General features: G+C 53.9%; 1 long non-coding RNA gene across 3 annotated transcripts in view; it reads left to right on the top strand.

The window, feature by feature from the left end:
* LOC122204486 overlaps positions 1-26,855 on the top strand; it is a 92,728-nt gene that overhangs the window by 16,532 nt on the left and 49,341 nt on the right. For 2 of the 3 annotated variants that reach the window (XR_006195689.1, XR_006195690.1), the window contains exon 3: positions 13,832-14,013. This is a non-coding gene — a long non-coding RNA (uncharacterized LOC122204486). Of the gene's footprint in view, positions 1-13,831; positions 14,014-16,920; positions 17,091-26,855 lie in introns of those variants that run through there. The other variant, XR_006195691.1, reaches the window with a different exon arrangement.

The following is a 26,855-nucleotide window of genomic DNA, read 5'->3' on the forward strand; positions in this document are numbered from 1 at the left end:
AGCGAGATTTCAACAGCACCGCGTTCTGCTTCCATCTGTTTAAGCCTCATTTAGTCTGTCTGGGTTTCCCTGGAGCCGCATTTAATCCCTAACAGGGCAGGGTAAGTTCTGGGAGAAGAGAGAGCTAGCACTTAACTCACGGCCGAGGTCGGCCAGGAGGCCCCGCAGAGGTGGCCGATCTCACCCTGCCTGGTGCCACCACTTTGAAGCAAGCCTGGGCTGTGCCCTCGGGGGCAGCTGAGTGCAGGCAGGGGCCCGGCAGTTCTCATGCGTCCTGCTTTATTGCCTGAGAGACTCCTCCGCTGGCACTGTCTTTTTCCCTGGTGCTCCGAGATCCCTCTGCTCATTGCTCTATGCAACCCGGTCTCAGATTGTGTTCTAAATTCTTCTTAGTTAAATGTTTGCCTCCTCCCTCTAGACTATGAGCAGCTCCTCCTTCGGGAAGGGAAGAGGAAGAATTAACATTAATTGAATGTGTGCCACGTGGAGGCCTTGGGGACGAGGAGTTCAAGGAGACCAGAGAGGTCACATGCCTGCCCAAAGGCACACAGATTAAGAGCCCCGGAGCTGGGATCTGGAGTTGGGACCCTCCCTTGCTCCCTCGCCCTGCGTGCGCTCTGTCTCATCCTGACAGGAGTGGCCAGGCATGAGGAACACAAGTTGAAGTCAGAGAGGCTGGGGCTGAGAATGCCTGCTCCCACCAAGCCTCAGGTTTCTCATCTGTAAATGGGACACAGCGACGGTCACCACCTCTCAGAGTGATCCTAAGGATCCAGTGAGGTCTGGAGGGAGGGAGGAAGAGGGACAGAGAGTCCTCACCCTGTCTCTTGGGGCCTGAAGGTCACTACCGCTGGAGACTGCCCAGTCAGCCCCATGCACACCCTTCTCCCTGAGCTGGAGTGTTAGCGGCAGGCCCTTGTGCATTACGTCCTCACACTGTCCCTGTGCCAAAGGAGTGCCTTCCAAAGAGCATGCCCCCGTGGCCAAAAAGAGTTCTGAAAGCCTTCCTAGGAAAGTGGGGAGCAGGAAGGGGTCTGCCCTTTGCCCCTACCCGAGTCATTGACTGGTTCCCAGGTGGGCCCACAGAGAACCCAGGAAATGGTACTTAGCTCACAAGGTGGGGTGTGATGGCCTTCTGTGCTGACAGAGAGACCAACAGAAATGCTGTGCTGTGCTGGGAAAAGCAAAGCCCGCGCCACGTTGGAAAATCAGGGTTCCAACCCACTCTTTTTTTTTTATTAATGTTTATTCAGTTTTTGAGAGACAGAGAGTGAGTGGGGAGGGGCAGAGAGAGAGGGGGAGACGGAATCCAAAGCAGGCTCCAGGCTCCCGGCCGTCAGCACAGAGCCCGACACGGGGCTCGAACCCACAGACCGCAAGATCATGACCTGAGCCGAAGTCGGACGCAAACAGACTGAGCCACCCAGGCGCCCCCCAACCCACCCTTGATCCTGGCACCCCGTAATCAGCCTCATCGTCATCCAGCGTGATCAGTATCCCTACCTCCGCCCTCATCCTGTGCCCGTCGGAAGCCAGACTGCCCCATGTGCACTGGGTGAGGGTCCAGTTCTCTGGTCCCTTTCGAAGGATGGGGTTGGAGGGACCAAGCAATGTGCTCACGTGGGGAGGTGCTTTTTATTTTCCATTTCCTTTTTAAAATCTATATAACACAATATTTGCCATTTTTACCATTAGCGTGAGGTGGAGAGGCATAAGCAAACCGTCCCCACCATCCACCTCCGGAACTTTTCCATCTCCCCAAACTGAAACCCTGTCCACCTTAAACACGATCTCCCCAGGCTTCTCCCCCACCGCCCCCGCCACCCCGGCGCCTGCAGCCACCATTGTGCTTTCCGTCTCTGGGTTTGATGACTCTAGGGACCTCATGCGAGTGAAGCCATGCAGTGTTTGTCCTTTTGTGACGGGTTCATTTCACTTCGCATAACGTCCTCAACGTTCATCCACGTCGCAGCGTGTGCTGGAACTTCCTTCTTTTTTAGGGCTGCGTGATACTCTATCGTATGGCTCGGTCACGTTTTGTTCTCTCCATCCATCCATCGTTGGACACTTGACCCGTTTCTGCCTTTCAGCCACTGTGACTCCTGGTGCTCTGAGCGTGGTGTAGAGATGTCTCTTTGAGACGCTGCTTTCCATTCTTCCGGGTACCTGCCCGCAAGTGGAACTGCTGGATTGTAATGATAGTTCTATAGTAAGTTTTTCGAGGCACCGCCCTGCTGTTTCCCACAGCTGCTGCACCAGCAGTGCACACATTTCCCCCGCATCTTGCCCAGTGCTCTTCTGGGTTTTGGTAACCGCCATCGATTGGGTGCGAAGTGGTATCTCATTGTGGTTTTGGTTTGCATTTGCCTAAGTTGAGCATCTTTTCGTGTGCATTCCGGTCGTGTGTATCCGTTCAAGCCCTTCATACGTTTTTTTCATTGGGGTTGTTTTTTTTTTTTTTTTCTTGTTGAGTTTTAACAGCTCTTTCTTCTGGATCTCAATCCCTTACCAAATTCATGATTTACCAATACTTCCTCTCATTCCGTGGGTTTTCTTCTCACTCTGTCGACGCGTCCCCTTATATACAGAAGTTTGTACTTTTGATGAATTCTGGTGTAGCTGTTTTTTTCCTTTGGTGCCTGTGTATGTTTTGTCTCTGACTGCTTTAGTATTATGTCCAAAAAAATAGTAATTGCCACACCCTGGTGTCATAAAGTGTCATGAAGCTTTCTGTATGTTTCTTTCCAAGATTTTTATAGTTTCAGTTCTAACGTTTAGGTCTTTGATCTGTTTGAATTAATTTTTTATATGGTGTGAAGTTTGGATCTGACTTTATTCTTCTGCATGTGGAATCCAGTTTCCATGACACCATTCGTTGAACACTGACCTTTCACCCTGGAGTGGTCTTGGCCCCCTTGTCTCAGACCATTTGATCATGTATGTGAGGGTTTATTTCTGGGATCTCTGTTCTATGCTGTGTTTGTAAAGTTTTATTGGAACATGGCCACACCATTCACTTATGTATTGTCTACAGCTGCTTTGGAGAGAAAACAGAGTCAGAGTAGCTGTGACAGAGAAAGTCAGGCTCTGGGGGCAGCTGGGTGGCTCAGTCGGTTAAGCATCTGACTCTTGATTTTGGCTCAGGTCGTGATCTCTTAGTTTCGTGGGTTCAGACCCAGCATGGGCTCTGTGCAGAACCAGCTTGGGATTTTCTCTGCCCCTCCCCTACTCATGCTGTCTCTCTCTCTCTCTCTCTCTCTCTCTCTCTGTCTCTTTCTCTCAAAATAAATAAATAGACTTTAAAAAAAAGAAAAAAAGAAAGAAAAGAAAGAACATTAGACTGCCAAAGGCAAAATTACCGTCTGGCAATATGGTCCAGTCTCCTCTGGAGACTCCAGGACGTGAGCTCCCTGGATGGCTTCTTCCATTTTCCCCTGGCAGGCAGTGCAAGGTTCACCACCTAGTAGGTGCTCCACCACCTAGTAGGTGCTCTGCCAGTGGTGTGGGTTTGTTGCCTTCTGTTGACCGGGAGGATTTTCAATGGCCTCTGCCTTGGTACACTTCCAGACACATAGTGGCAAAGATGTTAAAGTACTACAGGACCTCTCATTCATTCCCTAAGGGCCCTTCGTTTTTTCCCTGGTGGCCCCTCCTTCACGCCTCAGGACTTCTCCTTCCCTATTGATTTTGCTAGAGGAGAAACTGAGATGCATAGTTGAACTATTTCACAGCATCCTGGAGGCTCCCTGCTGCACCAGATGTTAACCTTTTAGTTGCTGAATTTGGGGAAAGTGGGGAGCAGTTCCAGGCAGGCAGCCAGGCAGTGGGAGGGGCTCAAGGCAACTTACCAACCAGACAAGGGTGTTTTACTGGTTAATAGTACCGTGAATAGCACTGAGGCAAAGGCCTAGAGCAGGCCATGGTCCATGGTCAGTGCCCACTCCAGGCGCCTGGCCCGGCCACTTGTTGGGGCCACAGATGCAGTCACAGGTGCCAGTGTGTTCTGACAGCCTCCAGTCCAGATGCTGGAGTGTTCCACTCCCCAGCGCCTCTGCTGGCGAGACAATGCATTACCGCCCCTGCCTTACAGATGAGGAAATATGTTCAGAGATTTATCTGTGGTCACAGAGGGAATGGGGACACCCCCCCGGGGACATCTTGGGTGTCCAGACCCCTGAGGGACACTGTGACTCAACCCCATTTCTTGCAAGACTCCCATCCTGAAATAGGGCCCCGCCGAGCACCTGGACAGGTACAATGTCCTGGAGCAAGAAGGGAGAGGACTTGGCCACAGAAACAGGAGAGGGCGTGCAGCGGGGATGGGGGAGGGGAACAAGCTAAGCCAGGCCACGCCCACATAGGCAACAACCGGACGGTCTGAGTATTTCATTGCCCACTCAGCCATGGCACACCCCAGCTCAAAGATCGTCTCTTCTGGCTCCCTTTAAACAATAGAAAGAAATCCAAACCTCCTGGCCTTCAAAGGCCTCACCCGAGCTGTCCAGCGCCTTCAGCCCACCTGCCCAGCACCCTCAGGGCTCACCCACACCCCCACCCTGCCCCCCTACCCCACTAACTGAAATACCACCTTCTCTCCAAATCTCCCTGGTGCTTGGCCCTCCTCTTTGGCACTCCACCATCTCTCCCGGGTCACACGTTCTGAAATTTTTTATTTTCAAAATGTCAAACCCATGGAAAAACTGGAACAACAACATGATAAGTCCTCCTATAGAACTTTGCCTGGGTTCCCCAACTGTCAGCATCTCCTGTGAGTGGCCACCGCATCCCTCCCTGGAAATACACACCAGTCTACACCTTTTGCCAACCGGCAGGCTGTAGATGCTGTGACAGCCCCCCACCCCAACACCCGAGCACAGGGCTGCCGTCCTGGGGAACCTCACCTAGGAAAAACGTCACTAACTCAGTAACTTTATCCGCAGCGTTCAGGTTCAAAAAACAACACAGGAAGTCATCCTCTAGATGACCAATTAAAGCTGTAATGGGGCTGACGTGCCTTTTGGCCAGTGTTCCCAGCCCAACGGGCGCCTGCTGACCTCTGTTTGAGGTGTATCCTGGCAGAACTGTTTTGTGCATTGTCAGGTACACACGAGCACGCAGCTGGTGGCGCTCTGCATACGTCTTCCTCTCTCATAAATAGAATTACACTGCGTGCGGGATGTTTTGCAACTGCCTTTGTACTCCGGAACTTTTCCACATGTCATCCTTGACCTGCAGCTTAGGGTGTCCCTCAGCGTATCTTTGCCAGTCCCCCACGGAGGCTCACGTCCAGCTTGCTTTCCTTTTATTTGACCAGCCCTCGCCACACCGGCTCCCCAGGGGCCCCCTTGCTGCCAGCAGCCACCCCCCCCCATCCTGCAGGGGACCCTAAAACTCCCAGAGTGTTGAGGTCTCGTGCCCTCGCCACCACAGCCCCCATGCTGAGGACAGCGTCCAGCTCCGTAAACAGCACCAAAAGGCAACGTTTGAAGGATCCTCGTTCTGCACCGCGCTCTCCTCTGGGTGCTGCGCCTGCTGGTATTTCTGTAATCCTCCCACACCCTCCGAGGTAGGCAAGCATTACATTCACTTTACAGATGCACACGCCAGAGGTCACCGAGGTGGTCAGTGTCACAAGGCAGTAAGTGAGGTTGGCTCTAGGGTCTGTGCATTTAACTACTGCCCCTTCGATGTGAAACCAGCTCAACTGAATTGAACCCACCCACCCCAGCAACCAGCTTCAGTGTTTGTCCTGTCGCTACTAGCCCCTGCCTTCTTGCCTCACCCCCAGACCCAGGCAAAGGGGCAGCCCACCGGGATACGTGTCTGCCTCCATCACCTCCTCCAAGCTGTGTGACCAAAGCTGGTTACTCGCTGTCTTTGAGTTTCAGTTTTCTCACTGTGAGTGGGGCTGGCAGTGGGAGACCCTGTTGTGGAGGCTGACCTTGGGCAACACCCCACCGCTTCGGGTGAACAGTCAGGAGCCTGATAAGAGGGCGTTCCCTCCCCCAGAGAGCCCTGTGGGACCCAGCTGCCTGCCACCCAGTGACTGATGTTCAGCTGCTGCAGCCCGAAGCCAGAGCAAGTTTATGATGCTCTAGCTGGTTTTTAATCACAGCAAGATGAGAATTTGGCAGATTCAGACACCGATTCGTGCGACAAACACTGTCTGGTGTCTCATTTGTCTTTCTCTGGCTTCAGTGGTGATGCAGGGGGTGGGGCTTCCACTCTGGGGAGCACCCCCCCAAAGTCCCTCAGGCCTCTTCCATCTGCCCATGCCTACCGAGCACCAGCTCCAGCCTTGAGGGAGAGGGACGCAGGGACTGGCCTGGAAGGGATCTCGGAAGCCCCTGCCAGGAGGCTCCCTCCGTCTGAGCGTCACTGCATGCCTGGCACAGCCCACCTTCTGCTGGGTTGACTGTCTGGCCCGCCCCCCGGGGGTGTCACCGCCTAAGAAGCTCTGTATCTGCGATGGCAGATGCTCAGAGGTGTCCAGATCACCTCCACTCAAGCGTCGCCTCCTCAGGGAAGTCCTCCCTGACCACCGTAGACAGACTGTTCCCTTCATGGCTCTCAGGGCTGGGGCAGAGTTTTCCCCACTCTGTCTGTCGGTTGTCTGTCTGACCACTGACAGTGGTCACCATCACCTGCATGGCACTTGACCCATGCTGGGGACCCTGATAGGACATTTACGGGTGTAAACAGTCCCGACAGCCTCACTTTTCGGAAGGGACACAGAGAAATTCAGGAGTTGCCCCAGGCCACACAGCTCAGAAAGAGCCAGACCAGCTGGTAACGTGTGGGCATTCCTGGTCTGTGCCACACTCCTCAGGGGGCGAGGACCCTGGTCGGCACTCCATCGGCATTTGTGAACTGTTGCCCTGGCAAATGCTGGTCCACGTGCTGGGGGCCTGGGAGGAAGCTGTTAACTCTGTGCATCATGGACACAAGAAAGAGACAGCGGGGGGGCAGCAGAAGAGGGATGGCGTGTCAGCTTTGCCACAGAGGCTGAGTAAGAGTCCATCTGGCAGATGGGCAGAAGGAAGGGCAGCCCAGGCAGGGGGAACAACATTTGCAAAGCACGGCAAGTGCAGGAAGCCGTGATGAGAGTGGAGGGCCACCTATGTGTAAAGCATAAAGGTTGGGGAACATGGCAAAAACAAAATCACTCAGTGTACTAGACAGCTCAGGCTGATATGACAAACCACCACAAGCTGGGGACGTAAGCAACACACATTTATTTCTCACAGTTCTGGAGGCTTGGGAGTCCAAGGTGAGGGGGGTCGGTGAGTTCAGTTTCCGGTGAGTTCTCTTTCTGGCTTGCACGTAGCCGCTTCTTGGCTGTGCCCTCACATGCCTCAGAGAAGAGCGGGGTCGTCGGTCTCTCTTTCTCTTCTTGTAAGGACTCTAATCCCATGGGGGCTCCACCCACATGGCTTCATCTAAGCCTGTTTACCTCCAAATACCATCATATTGGGGGTTAGGGTTTCAACATATGAATTGTGGGGGACACAAACCTCCAGTCCATAACACTCAGCTGTATTAAGCAGAAAGAGTTGTAATACAGGGGGTCAGGAGCCTGCCGACATCACCAGAAAGTCTGGAGGTACAGGCCCTCAGGAACCAGCCCAGAGCAGCACTACAGAACTGGCCCGGATCAACCTCTGCCACAGTCAGGAAGGTGGGGGTCAAGAGGCTGGCGCTGGGCCCCCAGATGCTGCTGGAGGAAAAGCCAGACCCTCCTCCCGGACACAGGAGATGAGGCATAAGAGCAGGGAAGGGCCTGGGCTGGGGAAGCGGGGCGGGCAGCGGGGCATATTGACCCATGACTATGCGAGGTCCCTGAAAAGCCCAGGGAAGGACATCCCAAGCCCTCGCTGCAGGGGATGAGCTGTCCAGCCTCTGCAAGGCAGGCAGGAAGTTGGTGTGGATGCTCTCCCTCTCCAGCACACCTCCCTGGGTGGTGGGGGCCCCAGATTGCTTTTTCCTTACATGCTTCCTGGGCTCTCCGGTCCCCTCTGACACTTCTCTGCTTAGGGATGACAGCTGAGCGGGTAATTCCCCCCAGCCATCCTCATTGTTCACTGCAGGGCCGGCTGGCTGTTCCCTGGGTAAGCTCTTTAAGACGATTCATTTGCATCTCCCTTTAACCGGTGCCCTGCCCCACCCAGTGTAAATCTCCAAACCCACTGCTGTAGAAGCAGAGCATAAATCTGTCAGGCCTCTGCAGCTGCGGCGGTGACCGTGGCTCTGCGTGTCCCAGACGCTCGGCAGTCCAGGAAGTGCCTATGGCTGGGCTATCAGGCAGCTTTTCGGGTTCAAGAGACAGGAAGAGCTTTGGCCAAAATCATCCCAAGAGGATTAGAGGTGGGGTGAGGGTCAGGGCAGCCTAGTGCAAGCGGGAGCCAGGCCAGCACGACGGGGGCTCAGGAGAGGAACTGGCAAACAGGCGTGTTGCCTCTGTTGGAATAACTCAGCCACAGGTGTAGGAGTTTTCCAGGTGACAAAATATTCCAAACCTCGGGAAAATAAAAAGAGTCTAGGGGCACCTCTGTGGCTTAGTCAGTTAAGTGTCTGACTCTTGATTTCAGCTCAGGTCATGATTTCGTGGTTCGTGAGATCGAGCCCCACATCGGGCTCTGTGCTGCCAGCGCGGAGCCTGCTTGGGATTCTCTCTCTCCCTCTCTCGCTGCCCCTCCCCAGCTCACACACACACACACACACACACACACACACTCTCTCTCTCTTTCTCTCTCTCTCTCAAAAATAAATAACCATTAAAAATAAAAGACAAGAGCTTATACTTACATGGCACTGCCCGTGTGCCCAGAATCATTCTAAGACACTGAATAAACCCACCCACCATCCAGATTAGCTGGCATTTATTTTATTTTATTTAAAAAAATTTTTTTAATGTTTATTTATTTTTGAGAGAGACAGAGACAGAGACAGAGACAGAGACAGAGCATGAGTGGGAGAGGGGAAGAGAGAGAGGGAGACACAGAATCTGAAACAGGCTCCAGGCTCTGAGCTGTCAGCGCAGAGCCCGACACGGGGCTTGAACCCATGAACCACGAAATCATGACCTGAGCTGAAGTCTCACACTCAACCAACTGAGCCACCCAGGCGCCCCAGAATAGCTGGCATTTATATTGTGCCTTAAAAGGGGGGGCAGGGAGAGGAAGCTAGTACTCTGGGGCTGCCCCGGCCCCTGCCAGGGTGGACGGTCCCTCACACATGTATGTGCATTGGCCACAGAGTCCCCATGCATTGGAGGACCGTGGTAGACTGTGTCTGTACCCTACGCCCCTGCAACCCACGCTCTGGACATGCCCTTCCACAGTTGCTGTCTAGAGGTCTATATCCATGATCAGAGAGCCCCAGAGGGACATGTTGGCCCTGTGACCCCTGAACTTGGAGGAGGCCACACCCTCCCGACCTGCATCCTGTCCATTGTCCCACACATTGACCTTCAAGACGTTTCCCGACTTGGGGGCTATCACCTGCCGGCTCCTCTGCCTCAACCCCAGCAGAGGGGCTGTGTGGTCCAGAAGTTACTGTTTCATTTGTGGGCTTTGCACAAATTCTATCAGATGGCACCTACCTATTTAGCACCGTGCCCTGTTTGGATCCCTGTGGTGTTTTCAAGCTTTGGCCGCGCTAAGAACGCCTGGAGAGCCTACACGCACATGCAAAGGTGTGTCCCATGGCTTCTCGACCTTGCAGCCATTCGGCTCAGGATTCTAAACTCAGAGGGCTATGTGTCCACCCTGAGCTGGAAAGGGAGGCTCTCACCGAAGGCTGAGTCACCAGAGGAGTGAGGAGATTCCCTCAGAAGGGGAGTGCTTGCAGGAGGGGAGATGGCTGTGCGTGGCTGCCTGGTAACACAGGGAACACGCTCATCGCAGCCTGGGGCCTGCACACCGGAGAGTGGTGTGGGCATTTGTAACGAAGGGGCCCCCGAAGTGTCCACAATTCTGACCCATAATTCTGCCTCTTGCAATGCTCCTGAAGGATCTCCTCGTAGACGGAAACGAGGAAACGGCTGACAACATAGCTCTCGCACCCCCAAGTGTCAGCAAGAACACTGCTCTCTAAAAATAGAGGTTTCCATTCATGATTTACATCCCAGCCACATGCTGGTGTTGAAGGGAGTGATTAAAAAGGAGAACGCCTGGGTGGCTCAGTCGGTTGAGCATTGACTCTTGGTTCTGTGTCAGGTCGTGATCCCAGCATCGCAAGATCGAAGCCCCACATTGGGGCTCCACGCTAAATGCGGAGCCTGCTTAAGTCTCTCCGTCTCTTCCTCTGCCCCTCCCTGGCTCCAGCACGCGCTCTCTCTCTCTCTCTCTCTCTCTCTCTCAAAAAACAAAAGTAGAGTTTTTAAAACATGAGGCAGAAGGATGCTCATGAAACAGTGGTCACGAAAAAGCTAACACAAAATGCCTTGAAAAAACGACCAGTAGAAAATTCACAAAAAGGCAGAGTGGTTCATTCCAGGTGGTGAGATTATGGGTGACTTTCGTTTCGTTTGTACCATGCTGTGATTTTCTAGGCTTTTAGAATTTAAAGGCTGTAAGGTATCCGTGGCGGCACGAGGGGCTGGTCCCCTGGGCTCACTGGGTGAAGGACCCGGGAGCTTGGCTGCAGGCTGTGACAGGCCAGGCTGGCACACAGTGTGGGGAGGTATGGGTCCCTCGCGTGTCTTGCTGAGCCACATTCTGAGGCCAGCTGGCAGCGAGCAAAGGGCTCCATCATCTCGTCTGTGGCCACGGGGGCTTACCTGGAGTGACAGACCCCGCGGCTCAAAGTTCTGGGAGATCAGGCAGTCAGAGGCAGAGTCCTAGACCTTGAGTGGAGGTCCTGGTAAAACCATACTGTTAAGAAAGCACTGACCACCCTGAGGCCATATTTGGGGTTCCCTCTTGATGTTGGGCAATGCTTCCTCTTGGAACGTGAGTAATGGAACCCGCTTTGGTCCTAATCCTGTGATATCTGTCACCTACCCGCTGTGTGGCCTTTGGTGAGGCACTTGACCTCTTGGAGCCTGTTTAGTTTCTTCGTGCATAAAATGGAGACAGTAAGTCTCACCTGAACTGATTCCTAGGAAGATTAAACAAGTAGGAAGCATCTACCTGCCCGCTGCCTTTACTTATCTGAGTGATCCCTAGAGGGCCTGGACTTTGCCATTAGAGTGGGAAATGGTGTTGCTTTTCTCTAGCCACGGCCCTGATCAGCCCTGGCTCATCTTTCTTCTGGCTCCTGGATGACCTCTGGGGTCACACGGAGGCCCCGAGGCCTCTGTTGCCTGGTGGTCACCTGAGCCAAGCCACACCTTCTTCACATCAAAAATGGCAAAAGCAGCGAAGAGTGGCCAGGGATCTGCCAGCTTTGTGGCATCTCACATGTTCACTGTTGCTTTGGGCTGGCATTTCATTAAGATGTAAGCCTTCCCATAAAGCCACCCGACTCTTCAACTATTTTCATCATTTCTGCTAACTCCGCACGGCTGGTTAGCTTTAATGGGCCACGGAGCTGGCATTGGACATCTCCTCAAGCAGATCTGAGATGATGTATTTGGGAGAAGTGGATGCACACGTAGGATTGTGAGAGGGTGAACTCCAAGGCCTCGAACTTCCATAATGGCTGATCCCCCCACCCCCAGACGTCTGTCCGGTCACTGGTTTTATGAATGTGTTTGGAGTGTGTACTCGGGGCCCAGCCATGCTCCACGGGAGTGAGAAGGGGACTTCATCTGATGCGGATGAATCAGGGGCCCATGGGCCATAGCCCCCTGTAGGAGGCACCAGGCAGTGCAGATCCGTGGATTCTCCCCCAACACCCACTCATGTGCTCACAGCGGGTTAGCCCGCTGTGCCACAGAGAAGCAGCGTTGCCCCAGGGTTAAGGGCATGGCGTGGTGAAGGCTGGATTCCCTGCCCCACCTCCTGCTGCTGTGTGACTTTGGGCACATTACTTGGCCTCATTCACAGGCACAATTTCGTGGAGCTGTGCTCAGGATTAAATGCATAAAGAGCTCAGAACCATACTTGGCATACAGCAAGCGCTAAAAAAAAAATGGAGACTGATTACCCCAGGCCGATGCTGGGTTCCAAAATAAGAAGGGTCCCGTGCCCCAGGAGGTGGCATGGGGGTGGGGAGCTGGGGAGGCAGACACACGATGCAGAGTCACAGTGGAGGTACGGTAGTGGGGGGAGGTGACAGGGTGGGTCACAATGGGGTGTGGGCAGCGGGACCAGCCAGACCCCATTGTCCTGCGGCATCTGGGGAGCGCTTTGCCAATTGCCTGCCTCAAAGGTGCACTTGTCCTAGCTCTTGCCAGCTGGGGGACCTCAGGACACTGCCTTGGCCTCTCATCACCTGCTTTCTTTCTGTGAGGGAGGACCCAGCCCCTTCCACGGGGGTTCAGCGAGGAGCAGGGGACAGAGTGGATGGCATCCAGCCAGCAGGGTCAGCTCCTGCGGTGACCGGGAAGCAGCTTTAAACACACCTGCAGCTCCCCTGTGGCTCGCGGAGCCTCGTGGTCTGTGGTCTGCAGAGGCGGCCCAGGGCGGGTGATGTATCTGTGCCCCAGGTGTGGTGGAGGGGGTTAATTAAAAAGGTGGCTGGGAGATGAATTTCTGGAAACACAAATTGGAAACCAGTGGAAGCTATTGATCTGCCTAAAGGGAAGCCGATGGTATCTGAGCATGCAGACAGCTCCGGCTCAGGGAGGTGGCAGGAATCGATGTGGCCCCTACCCTGAGCTGATCGGCCCCAGGTGCACTGGGATCATGGGTCGGGGAGGGGCCGAGGAGGTGCCATACAGTTCTGTGTCTGAACCTTCCTCTTCTTGGCTATTGAGAACACCCAGGGCAGAGGAGACCCCGCGGCTTTCTGTGCCTGTGTGGACCCCAAGGCTCTAATTTCCTGTAAGGTGGCCTAATGCTGCTGCTACAGAAATTCTCTTTTGAGGTATTTGTGAATCCCAAGCCCTCCCACCACTGAAAGTCAAGTCTGGAAATCTGAAAAGAAAGCATAGGGAGGGAGGCCACATGGAGGAGACGAGAGGATTCTATAGAGGTTGCTATATGTCCATGGAGCCCATCCTTCCTCTGCCTCCCTGTCCCTCCCTTCTTCTTCTCTCACCCACTCCCCTTTCTCTGTTATAGCCGAAATTGGTCATAGCCCCGTGGAAGAAGAAAGATGCCTGATGTGTCAGTAGGGAGGCGAGGGATCCTTTTGAGGCATGCCCAGTGGGAGGACTTTCTTTTTCTTCCGCTTGGGTCTAGTTTCTCTTCACTCTGTGAACACTTGGAGACATGAATTAATTCCCCTGGTCACTGTGTCACTCATTTGTCAGCTCACTCGGCTGCTCACCACATCCATGTCTTCCCATCTTGATTTAGCTCAGCCTTTTTTTTTTTCAAGCAAGAAGGGAGATTTCTTAGGAGAACATAGAGAGCCCAAGGACAAGCAGAGAATAGAGTAGCTGGTCCTCCCCAAAGATGGGAGCCAGCAACTGTTTAAGACATGAGAAGCCAAACCTGCTGTACCTTTTCGCCATTATGGGGTCACACATTCACTCACCTCTGCTCCTCTTTGTACATCACTAGACCCTTCCATCTTTTAAATCTCTTGGCTTCTCTCCATTTCCACTGCCATGACCCTAGTGTAAAGTACTTTTCTTTTTTTTTTTGCCTGGGAAACTGAGGCAGCCTCCTGAATTTTCTCCCGAATCCCACCCTTGCCCATTTCCAATCTGTGTCTCTCACTACAGCCAGAGGGATTTTTAGAAATGAACAGTTTATTCAACAGATTTCACTGATCCTAGGAAAGACGTCAAAATCATAAGCACGGTGTGGAACTGGATTACCACTCCCCCACATTCGGTGCCCTGTATCGAAGTGCCCTGCTCGGTTGGAGGATTATACAGCACGGCCCATGTTGTCCTCGGGCATGGCAGAGGGGCTGCTGAACAGTGAAAACAGATGTGAGCACACGCGTTAAGAACCAGTGAGTACTTTACCACTTTTCTTTTCCTTTTTCCACGACAATGGCAATATTCCACATAGAGACAGACTGCTCTGTCAACCTGAGTCCAGAGGGGAGAGGAGACGAAGGAGAGCCACATGTGCATGTAGTCTGAGACATAAAGAAACTTTATTGTAGGCCACTGAGATTTAGAGAATTGTGTGTTATGCAGCGTAACCCATCCTAACCTAACCGATACGCGTAATCCATGAACTCTTGCCCATCGCCCCATTGCTTTGCTGAGGCACCACTGGCCTTTCGGTCCTTACTCAAGTTGCTCCCTCCCTCCTTACAACATTTGTCTGTGATTCTGTCTCTCCTGGGAAAGTTCTTCACTCCCACTGTTGGGCAGTTGACAGTTACTCACCAATGAGGTCTTGGCTTCACTGTGAAATACTCAGGAAAGGATTGCCTGGTCCCTGTTCAGAATACCTAGAATTTACCTTCTTTGTCATTAGAGCTCTTTCACTACACTCTAAGTTTGAGGAAAACAGAGCCCAGGGATTTAGATCATGCTTCTTTGAGGCCCTACTCCACCCCCCACCAATGTGCCCGGGCCCATGCTGAGGGGCTGGAGGTAAGGGGGTACATCAGCCCTGCGCCCTGCTCCCACAACCTGCCCCGTGACGGGGGAGATAGGTGTGCAAGCAGCAGCATTTGAACCCATTATGATCGTTCTAGCAGGAAATTAGTGTAAAGAGGCCAGCGAGAAGGCAAGGAAGAGGGGGAGTCAGAGATGGCTTTGAGGAGGATTTGGAGGTGTCCAGGTGGGGGGAGCCTCCTGGGAGAGTGGGCGATGGGGGGATCTGATGGAGGGATTGTAGGGCAAGAAGTGGTGTCCAGAGTTTCCAGGACTTGAAAGAGGATGAACCCAGGAGAAGTTGGAACCAGAAGTAAATATCTGGCGTCTGTGTGTATTCCTGGGAACACAAGTGAGCGTTCCTGTTGGAGTGCCTTTGCAAGCTCATGGTGTTTGCTTCCTGGGGTCGAGGGATGGTGACAAAGATGACAGTGGGTTCCAAGCCCTTTCACACTGTGAATATCAGTGGCAGGCTCTGATCCGAGGGTGTGGTGGGCGTGTGTGGGCAGCTGTGTTCCCGGACACAGCAGCGGGAGAGACGTCTTTGTCTCCACTCTGCTCATTGGACACGTCTGGATGCCTTAAATTCCTGACTTTGTCTTCTAAGAAAACCCACCACGGTTCTTTCTAGTGAATCAAGGCTTCCCGTGTACAGAGCCCAGTAGTCATTTAAAACGTGTATCAGGTGAACAAAATGACAGAGAGACGAATCGCCGAAGCATCACGTCCCTGGGTATGATGTCTCTCCACATGATCTTGTTATTACAAGAATCCGCAGGGACACGGATGAAACCAGATGCTCCATGATTAGGGGCTGTGGTCACTCAGCAGGCCCCTGCTCTGGGGAAATGAGGTGTTTCCTGGGGTTTGAGGGCCCTGATGGGACATGACAGAAAAGCTTCTCAGCCTCCCAGAAGGTTGGAGGGTGGGCAGTGATGCTGGAGAAGTCACCCCCCTCTGTGGCCCTTGAGTTTCTCGCTGTTGGAATAGGGAGGGAGGTACCATTCCCCGACTGCCAACCTCACTGGCTGTGCAGCTTAGGCAGTAGGTGGACAGTTCTCGGAGAAGCCCATTGATTCCAAGGAATTGTGGCTGTTTGATGGTATTGTTTTCACGCGGGTTGTGAGGTGGACCCTGCTGGGCTCCCCATACTGGAGGGGACAGACACCCACAGAACTGGACCAGACCCAGCACACAAGCTCTCCTCGGAAAAGCTGACCTCTGTGTGGTGGTTGTCTAGAGGAGGGACGTCAGCACTCCCTGGGGGGTGGGGGTGGGAGGTAGATGGAATAGCACAACCAAGGAGGAGTCTTGTGAGCTGGGACCATAAGGGGAGGAAGAGGGGACAGGCAGGGGCGGGGGGGGACAGGTATGGAGGGGAGCACAGGAGCAAAGGCCTGCAGGCCCAGGCAGGCCTAGGCGGTGGTGCAAGGAATGCCATCCTCCTGCCTCAGAGAGCTGGTTGAATCTGGCACAACGGGGCCGTTTCCACGGCTCTCTGGGCTGGAGGGTGATGCTGAGCTCCTGCCTGGCCCTCTGCCCGTCTTGCCATTTTCAGGTCCAGCAGAGCTCACCCGCAGAGCGTAGACATGAGCCTGCCCACCCGACGGATGGGAGCACGGGCTCTGGTCAGATAATGGGGGGCGGGGGGGGACAGGGGCCCCCCCCGCAGCGGACCGGAGGCCACAGGCGTGGGCAGTGTAGAAGCTGAGGCTGCACACTGCCAGGGTCCGGCTAGGGTCAGTTCCAAAGCCAGTCGGCTCCTCCCTAGGGCCCCTGCCTCTCAGACTAGCTAGTGCCTGCTGGTGTGAGGCTTCAGAACCTTCCAGGCCACAGCTGGAGGGACCCTCTCGAGATCAGCACGTAGGTATCACTTAGTGTGCCCTCTCAGACTGGCATCCCTGGCAGCCTGCAGGGCCCAGCTGCGGAGCCCAACGCTGCGTGTCTGTGCTCCATGTGAAACAGTGCTGCAATCCATGAGTAGTGTCCGCAGCGGGTGAGGAAGGGGAGACCTGGGTTATGCACGCCAGCCATTTGCCACTCCTGGCACACCCCCTTATTTTGCATATGGAGAAACTGAGGCCCAGAGGGAAGAATGCCCTCGTCCAATTGCCTGTCCTTTCACTTCCCGCTCTGGCCTCTCGACGGAACTCTTGGTACCCCCGTGACACCACGTGAAAACAGTCAACTATGTGTGTGACAAGGAAATCATACTGGATGTGTCTGGACCCACACCATGTTTCTCTTCTTGCTTTTCTCCTTTGCCTCTGTTCTGTTTTAATACTTCGTGTGATTCGTGTATTATGAAGGATGGTGGGACAATGAACATCCGTGGGCCCGCAGCTCAACTCCAGAACTAGAACATTCCCAGTCACTTCCATCTTCTCCTTGCCTGGAGGTCACCCCTCTCTGCAATTTGGTGTTTGTTTGTTTGCCATTCTCTTGCTCACAGGCCGACTGAATAAGCCTAAACATTAGATTGCTTCTTTGTTCTCAAGCTCTAAAAACTTGCTCTCTGTACGTAGATCTCTAAAATTTGCATTTTTGTACTCAACATTTCCCTGTCTCTACGCTTGAGCTGTGCTGCTGTGTAGCTGGAGTTCGCTGTCACCAGTGTGGAAAGAAAATGTGTGACTGTGCTACAATTTCTTTTTGCATTGCTCTGTCAATGAGTATCTGGGTCATTTCCTTTCTCCCCCTCCTCTTGCTAACAGTGCTGCGACGAACTCTTCTCGGGTGTGCCTTGTGTGACTCCTGGGAGTGGATTTGCAGGGTTCTAAGGTATGGGACTGGTCAACCTAACAAGAAAAGGCCAAAGTGGTTTTCAGTGTGGCCAGACCAAGTTTCACGCTCATCAACCGTGGGTGCCAGCTGATCTACATCCTCTCAGACCCTCGGTGCTGTCAGATGTCACATGTCTTCCTCACTGTGAGCCTGATGGATGTGAAATCTCTCACGGGGACCTTACCTTGCACTTCCCTGCATCCTCGTGACATCGGGCAGCTTTTCCCGTGTTCATCTGTGCACTCCGTTTCCTCCTCTACGACGTGCCTGCTGTGGTCTTTTTGCTCATTGCCTCTCTTCTTCTTGTGGATTTGTAGGACTTCTTTATGTATTCTGGATACTGATCCTTTGCTAGTTGTACATATGCCAGAGGTCTTCTGCTTTTAGTGATTTGTCTTTTCACCCGTCATTTGGTGAAGGGAAATTTACACTTTACTGCAGTCAAACCTATCGATTTTTTTTTTTTATGCTTACTGAGCTTTTAACACCTTGTTAAAGAAATTGTTCCCAACCCCAAGTTTGGAAAGATATTCCCCCAGAATATCCCCCTCTTCAACTTCTCTCTTTCAAATATAGATTTTTAATGTGTCTGGAATTGGTTCCGATGTTCCAGCACCGTTTACTAACTGGGGCGCCTTTCTCCAGTCACATATCAAGAAGCCTTTTTAAAACTCCTAAGTATTGAGCTCTTCAGATCTCTGATCATTTGTAGCACACCTGCAGTAATTCATGCCTGCTGTCCGCGTGTTCTCTCCTCTCCTTCTTCTTACCATTGCGATCCCTGCTATGTGCAGGTGCCCCAGGAGGCCCTGTGTAGCCATGTATGGATTTTTTTTCTATGTTTCTTTCTTTATCATTTTTTGAGAAGGAGAGAGAGAGAGAGTGGGGAAGGGGCAGAGAGAGAGAAAATCCTAAGCAGGCTCCATGCTGTCGGTGCAGAGCCCAATGTGGGGCTGGGTCCCCTGACTGTGAGATCGTGATCTGGGCTGACAGCAAGAGTCAGACGCTTAACCAATGGAGTCACCCAGGCGCCCCATCCATGGATGTTTTTGTGAGGATGAGGAAACAGGAACACAGAGGAGGGTTGAGTTTGTAATGGCCACACAACAACCATGTTGGGTGACCCCAATGTGGAGTCTGTCTCCGATTCTCTGAAGGCGGGTTCTGTGTTCCTTCGTCTTGGTGTCTGGCTGTGCACAGTAGGGCTGGTGGGTTGGGACCCAGGACCCTGGGGCTGTCGGTGGAGGGATCAGACATGACAGCCTGCCTTTCCGTTTCCGTCCCATGGGCTCCCCTGAGCTGGTGTGAAACCCATTTGGGCACATTGTTCCTGGGGGCCTGAAAACCTCCTGCCACCTCTGCTTCTCACCCCTGCCTCATCCCTCCTGCTGTCCTTTTGATGATGAAGCAGCTGAGCTTTAACTCCTGCCTCTCGCTCCCCACCGGCTCCTTGTCCGGTAAGGGGAGGGAGAGCCCTGGGAGCAGTACCCCAGCACCCTCAAACCTGGAACAGAGTCGAATCCTTGCCGGGAAGGCTCCACCCTCGGTCTGAGTGATGCAGAGTCATGGCCTCTGATGATGTGGATGACAACTCACTTCTGCAGCGTTTGTGATGTGCCGGGGCCCGGTCTGAGCATTCTGTGGGGTCCTTGCCACCCTGTGAGGAGACACTGTTTTTACACTCATCTTATAGATGCGGAAGCTGAGGCTCAGAGCCGTTATGAGGCTCCAGACTCCACTGTTTACCACGAGACTGCATGGTCCCTTTGGACCCCGACCGGGCCCTAGCTCTCCCTCCTGGTGACTGGTCCAGGACCTGGGGATGGGTCTGCCATGGGGCCCCTCACGGAGTGCAGAAGAGCTTTGTCCCTGAACCCTGGATCCATGGTGGGTCTGGGCCTGCCCTGGGCCTCCTTGGCCCTGGAGGGTGCCCTCCCCAGCTTCCGAGGCTGAGCCAGGCCAGCCGGTGTTGCTCCTGTTTGCGGCCAGGAAGTCCCAGCTCCAGTGAGAGACTTCTCTCTTTTGTAGGCTCTAGAAACTCTGAGAAGGGCCCTAAATGGTGGGCCCTCGATTAAGGGGTTTCAGAAGGCAGGAGCCCCAGGGACACCTTGCTTTGTGAAGCCTCTTGTGTTCCAGGGAACTGCTCTCTGTGGCCACCTCAAGACGAGGTGTTTTTGACAAACACGTGTCACCTGCATGACACTTGTAAGCAGTTATGCCATGGCCATAAATCTGGGCTTGTGCTGCCGAGTGCGATACCGGCTCCTACATGTGGCTGAAGCACTGCCAACAGTGTCTCTGCTGGTTTGCCTGGCAGTGGGGGGTGGCAGGCTGCTTCAGGACACATCGGCTCCCAGTCAGTGGCTGTGTGCTATGAAGGTCCCAATGCCGACGTCTTTCTCAGCATCCCACCCTCCCTTCCTAACCTTCGCTGGCTCCCTCTGGATGTCTCACAATGTGGACACTTTTGCACCCAGTCATGCTAATTGCTCTGAAAAGAAATAAAGCAGGAGGAGTGTGCAGACAGTGACGCAGGCCATTTGGTAAGAATGATCTGTGATCTCCGGTTTGTTTAACAAAGCCTACTGGGTCAGAGCCTGAAGGAAATGGGGAGGAGCCGTGCGGGTATCCGGGAAGAGCATGCTAGTCAGGAGAGCTGCACATGCAAAGGCGCGGAGGTCAGGTTGGGTCTTATGGGTTGGAGGCAGGTATGTCTGGAGTGCAGTGAGAGGCGCAAAGCTGGGAGCAGGGTGGGAGTAGGGAGCATCGTGTGGGATGGTGAGGCATTTGGGTTTCACCTGGAGTGTCATGGAAAGCGGCTGGAAGGCCCTGGGTAGGTCCAGGAAACCGTAGAGGAGGCCAGATGGCTTAGGCGCAGCCACTCCCGGGCCAACTATACCTTGGTCGTAACTGTGCTGACTGTAGATCCAGCTGTAGAGCGGAACCCAGGTAACAGCAAACCTGAGGGCCAGGTGAAGGTCCCGAGGCCAGCCAGTCCATCTGCCTGCAGCCAGGCCTCTGCCTATAAATCCTGCAGCCTGTGCATCCTGCCCAGAATGCTGGGATGCCTGGATCAGTTAGTTGCTGCTGCGGAATAACCACCCTGAAATGTAGCAGCTTGCACCAACTGTTGACTTAGCTGAGCAGCTAGCTGGTCGGGCAGGTCTTCCGGGCTCCCTCAAGCCTGTGTGGTCGATGGCAGGGGTCGGCTGATTTCTGCCTGGCTGTTGGCCGGGGCGACTAGGGGTGGTGGTGAGTAGGCTACATGTGTCCCATTCTTCCAGGAGGCCGTCTGGGCTTCTGCACATGGTGGTGCCAGGGTCCCGAGAGGGTGGGCACGCAAGGCCACGAGGCTCTTTGAGGCCTACGCCTGAAATTGGCACGGCATCATTTCCACCACATTCTGTTGGCCAGAGCAAGTCACGGAGCCAGCGCAGATTCAAAGCGGGGGGATCTAGACCCCACCCCTGATGGGAAGAGCTGCCCCATCACAGTGCAAAGGGTAGGGAGACAGGGGGGTGGAGGAACAGAGCTGTTTAGGGGTCAACCGCAGTGTCCCGTGTTCTGGAGAGAGGAGCAAGGCAGGAGCCAGGGCCCCAGAACAGTCAGCCATGGCTGTGTCTCTGTCGCCCTGAAGAAACCAGACCCCCAACAATCCAGGACTAGGCAGAGGAAGCTCGGACCATTTGTTACTTTGTCACCAAATGCCACCTAGCCAGTAGCGGTAGACTCAACAGTCCCCATGGAGGTGTCTTTCTCTGGGATGCTTACACCCAAGGACTGCAGAGGTCATATGGAACATCGCACACCTTTGGCACCACCTCTTCCAGGAAGCCCTCCAGGCTTCTTCTGGGCTCTCCCAGGCTCACCCGCCCCCCGTCACAGAAGACAGTGTACTCGTGTCCCTCATTGGTGCATGTGTGTGTCAGCCTCCTGAGTCAGAAAGGCCAGGGCCTGAGGACGGGGCTGTGTCTCACTCACCCCGAATCCCTACTCCTAGCTGGGAGTGTGCACTGAGGATGAGGCTGGCAAGGTATGGGTATACTGGGGACCTGCATTCAGTGCTGACTCACAGTTGATGTCTGCAAGGGAAGGGGAGGGTCACTGTACCTGGTAGCAGGCCCCAGATGAGGTCGGCCTGGAGCCGGGACGGGGGTGCTGGGAACGGATGCTGGATGCAGGCGGCAGCCAGAGCTCAGCGGAGCAAGGGCAGAGACCACAGTCCTCTTGCAGACACAAATGGGTCTTGAGCTCTGGGCGCCAGCACCAAGGCAGGAAGGCAGCCCACAGGAGAGCATGCAGAGAAGCCACTCCGGGTGTTCAAGGCCAGCACTGGGCAGATGGAAAGGCAGGCAGGGCCTGCCACCGCCGAGGAAAAAAGAAACATCAGCCACGTTGGACTAGAGTCAGCTTTCGTTTACTGGAGTTTCCCTTGCCTGAGATCCACTGTACCCAAAATCAATATTATTAGCATTAAAAAAGAGAAACAAGCCAACTAGGATGTAGCAACCCCGAATGCACTGTGGTTTTGGTGCCATCACAGCACAGGAGAAAAATCTTCATCACCTTCTCATGCATACCAGAGACAAGGGAGGGAAGAATGGCAGCGGTGCGGGGGGGGCGGGGGGGGGAGCCGTCTTCACGAGGCCTCCAGGAGTGCCTCCCTGGGGCTCATAGTGAGTTAAGCCAGCCAGGCCTGCTAGTGTGCCAGCTCGTCCTGCCCACCTGGCGTCAGCACCATTGCCCCGGGCTGGGCCGGGCAGTCTCCCTTGGGGAGAGAGCTCGAAGCTTTTGCAGTTTGTAGTGGTCTGTTGTATTTAGAAACCCGAGCATCCCAGAGTCATAAATTACCTTGAACTAGTTTGCTAACCCTTGTGACTCGGTACAGCGCCTTTTCAGAAGCGGCCAGTTATGTAACGGACTGAGTGAGGCATGGCCCGGTCCCCTCAGTGAGGCAGGGTGTGCCAGGCCTGGCGTGGGTGGTAGCCACCCAGGACCACGGGGACAATGCAGGGAGGTGCCGCAGGTCTGTGCACGGCATTTCTGTGGAAATGCACTCCCGGAAGGGAGAAGGGTCTGCGAGTCCACGAAGTGGGATTCTCACTCCCAGCACGTGGTCGTGAGATCTGTACCACATGGAAGAGGCAGAGCGCACCGTGTAGTTGAGCATCTCCTGTTACATCCCTGCTAGAGGATCAGCTCCTGCTTGCACCTTTCCGGGGATGGGGGCTCATCACTGCCTGAGACATTTCACACTGACAGGAAGTTAGCTTCCCGCAAATTCCAGCTCCATCATCTGGGTACATGTTCTGAATCCATGCTTGCAACAGCCTGGACAGAGTGGGAGGCCGTTGCAAGGCTGCTGGCCAGCTACGACGGCTCTCCCAGCCTTTCCTGCATTGCCACAGCCCTCTGGTCACAACAGGTGCTAAAGGGCCCATCTGGTTAGACATTCTGAGTGTTATCCCCGCACTGCAAGTTCATTGGCCGCGGCAATGTTAACATCGAGAGAAACACGTGTCATCTTCTTATCTCTAAAAAGAGCTCCAACCCCCTCCCCGTTTTTGTATTCAGAGAGCAGAGGGGTGACCCACACTTTCTGGGGTCATGGGGAGGAGATTCAGGTGTGAAGGGAGCATCTGCTTGTAATGTGGGATCCAGTTCCAGGATCCCCTGGCGTTCCTTGAAATTTGCTGGAGAAACAAAACCCATTTCATGTTCAAACCCAGGCTTCCAACAGAATGGGACAGCTGAAACACCCCAAAAATGGACAAACCACATGAAACAGGTTTTGAAGGCCGCAGCCTTTCTGGCAGTCTGACCCTCCCCGAGCAGCAGGGAACGGGTTTTGCCGGGAGACGCCCATTTGCGTTGGCGCACTGGCTACTTTTCCCCCGGGCGAGACAGGTGCAAACTCAGACGTATTCATTTTCCACCAATGAAACGACTCGGTTTTGACCATGTTGCAGACCTAGGACTTGGCTCCCTTGTTCCCGGGGGGTGTGTGTCTGGTTTTCACTCCATTCCGAAGGAGCCTGTGGAGGCTCCCAACTTTGAACCTTCTAATGATAATGATTTACTGGTTTCAGGGGGTTCGGGGTGGGGGTGGCGGGGGGAGGTGGGACAAGAAGAGTGATGCAGAGTTTGGAGTCTGAAGGAATGATTAGCTGGGTGGAGGGCCCGGGGCCAGTGCTGATGCTGTAGTTAAGGCACAAGGACTTTCCACAGCACCAAAGCATCACCTTTGCTTCTCATCAACCCCTTGAAATGAACTCAGTCATGTTCACTGATAGGAATCAGTACCAGGTAATGAGTGTCCGCCATGGGTCGGGGCCTCACCGCACCTGTACAACCAACCCCACCCGTTCAAGAGGGTTATGGTGCGCCCCAGTGTTTGAGCTCTGGGAGACTGGGGTAGAGAAATGCTGAACAGCTTCCCTAGATAACACGGCTTTCAAATGCAGATCTGAGACTTCCCACCCTAAGCCTTTCCAGGTCCTGTCCTTGGTGCCTGTGGAAGGTACAGATTTCCAGGCCCTGTCCTTGACGTGTCTGACTCGGTAGGGTCGGGGGGCGGGGCCCGAGACTCTGAATTTTGCCCCCTTCCCGCGTGATTCCAGCAGGCAGCCTGGACACCCAGCCTCTGTCCAAGCAGGCCGCGTCCAGTATTCGGCTGTGCCCAGCTCACCAGTGTGAGCTCAGAAACACCGAACCAAGCAGTTCCCGTAGGTCCCCCCACCCCCCACCCAAAACCCCCCACCCCTGGCAGAAGAATCCTAAAACCCTGACTGGCATTTTCCAAAGGTCCCAGCAAGCTTCTCAGGACCCTGAGCAGCCAGCCAGTGAAACCTGAGGACTGCTTGTTTGGGGAGTGTGGGGGCTGCTTCTGGAGAAGGTGGGCTTGGTTACAAGCGTTGTCTTAATTGGCACGAGGACGTGGAAGGGAAAGCAATGAGTCCAAATTAATCCGTTTTCCTGTGAACATCTCCCACCACTCCGTGCCAAGGCGAGGCAGCCTTTGTAATGAACTGACTGGGCCTTTTCTCCCCCCAAACCCAAAATGGGAGCGTGCAATTTATTTTGTGTGCGAGGTGGTATGAAAATTGCCAAAGTTGGCAGATGAGGCTGGGATGTTGGTGGAGCTGGGCAAGCAGGGCTGAGCTGTCTGTCACCTCCAGGTCGGAATGGGGAGCTGGCTCCAAAGCAGGGACAGGGGCTGGGGCCACGGAAGTGCTGTGCCGAGGGCTGAGCAGGTGGCCTTGGGAGGAGAGCAGAAACTTCTTAGCACTGTGGATGGGAGTAGAGGCACTACAGTTCTGAAATCAAAGCCTTCTCCTCGTCCTACCCTGCGTCACCACGGACCAGACACTGAACTCTCCAAGCGTCAGAGTCCACGTGGGTTCAGCGGTCTTTACTGAGTGCCTGCCGTGTGTAGTGAACCCAAATTCATCTGCCTGATGCGCATCAAGACCATCACTGAGACATGGAGTATAAAGCAAAGCAAGAGTTTATTCCAGAGGCAGGAGGGCGAGCCTCACATCCACCTCCCTAGGGGAGGAGAGTCAGGGGTACTTAGTGGCAAAGGAAAAAGGTCAGGGTACAAAGTTGCGGCCGCTAACCCTTTGGTTACCCTTTTCAGTCCCCAGGGTCTTTTGATCCGTCCTCATTCTTGTGGGTATTGGGACCACGACCCGGCCGCGGCCGTTACTTCCTGCTGAGGTGGGGTGAAGACTGGGGTTAGACAAGTGGAAACTTCGGGGTGGAAAGGAATGTTCTGCATTACCGGGATTTTTGTCCTTTGGTCAATAGTTCCTGGACCATGTTGTGTCTAGGGTTTTAGGGGTACTAGAGAACAACAGGTAGCATGTTGTACTCATGGCTTGATTCCCTTGGACCAGTTACCCTGAGTCGGACGTTCAGGTCCGGCAGAGGCTCACTGGTCTGAGCCGGGTCCCTTTCGACCTCCTCCCTGCTGACAGGGTGTAGGGAACCTGTGGATTCTTGTCATTCAAGTGTGAATCCACGGCTCAATTCCCTGTAGTTTCGGAGGAGTGGGGGGGTCAATAGCACCTCGCAGGGTCTGACATGTCCAGTGAGGCCGGAGCTGGTCCTCTGGGCTCCCGCTCTTCAGGTCTTTACTGACATCTTTAGTGACACCTTTGGATGTCACTAAGGGATTCAGGCAGCGTGAAGACACATCTGTGAGGTACATCAGCCTGCCGGAAGCAAACTCAGGCCCTGGATGTACCTGATAGTATCCAAATCACTGGTGGGAGCCCCGCCAGCAACTCCTAGGTCACGAAAAGGACATAGAAAGTCTTCCATATAACATTCCACAGGGGCTTAAACCAAGCCCTCTTCTAGGGACCACTCTTTCCCAAAGCAGGGCAGATGGCACGGGTTGTTCCCAAGTGAAGTGGGTTTCTTGGCAGAGCTTTGCCAAAGTTCATTTTTTTCCCTTTTTCCACTGTCTCGGTGTCTCCAGGAAGCATGTGATTTCCACTGAATGCCCAAGGCCTTGGACGCTGTGGTTGTCACTCCATTGTCACTCTGAATTATTAGCGGCAATCCAAACCTAGAAATGATCTCGCTTAAAAGCATTTTGACAACTCCCGAGGCCTTCTCTGAACAGCAGGGAGGAACCTCAATCCCGTTGATAAAGGTGTCTGCAGATGCAAGCAAACCCCGAGAATTTCCCATTGTTCTTTGCATTCCGGGAAAGGCTGCCTGCCGGTCTTCCCCAGGTTTAGGGCCTCTCAGTTGTATACCCTTGAGAACTTGTGGGCACCCAGTCTTAGGATTGTTTTTAGCACAAGCGTTGCCTTTTGTAGCATTTCGCTGAAATCGGAGCCCGCAGTATACTTCTGGATCCACTGGAGAGTGGCATCTTTCCCATAACGGGTGCTTCGAGGAATGTGGCTAATTATTTCTTTCATCAGATGCTCTAGGGTAAGGATTCATTCTATTTCCAGCCGGTGTCAATGCCAGCACGGTGTCCAAACCCCCACTCCTTACTTAACTCCTCTTTGGTCCTCCAAGGGACGTTGGGGTTGATATGTAGTTAAGTCTATCTTTGGCACTAAAGCTCTTCCAGAGGGTCTTGGAGTCTTCGACGGGCTGCCAGCATGGTTCCCTTGGGCAGTCGGTCCACTTTGTGGCATCTTCCGCAGCAGACGATAGCTGATGGGTCACCACTGCACCCAGCTCTTCCTTGTCTTTGACCCGTGAAACTGTCCCCATCCGTGAACACGTCCACGTCTGGATGATCCGATGGCAGCTTGTCCAGTCAGGAAGGCTGCAATCAGCTTGTTCAGCTATCCGTGTGTCTCTGGTGATCTTTCTGAGTGGCCCTTAGATCACCGGGCCACTTTTCTGTCACATGTACCTCGGGTGGTCTGGCTTCGGTTTGCGGGGCTTCAGGGAAAAGCAGTTTTCGTTCTCAGTGCTTCCAGTCAACACA

Source organism: Panthera leo, chromosome A2 (assembly GCF_018350215.1).
Source record: "Panthera leo isolate Ple1 chromosome A2, P.leo_Ple1_pat1.1, whole genome shotgun sequence".
Taxonomy (NCBI): domain Eukaryota; kingdom Metazoa; phylum Chordata; class Mammalia; order Carnivora; family Felidae; genus Panthera; species Panthera leo.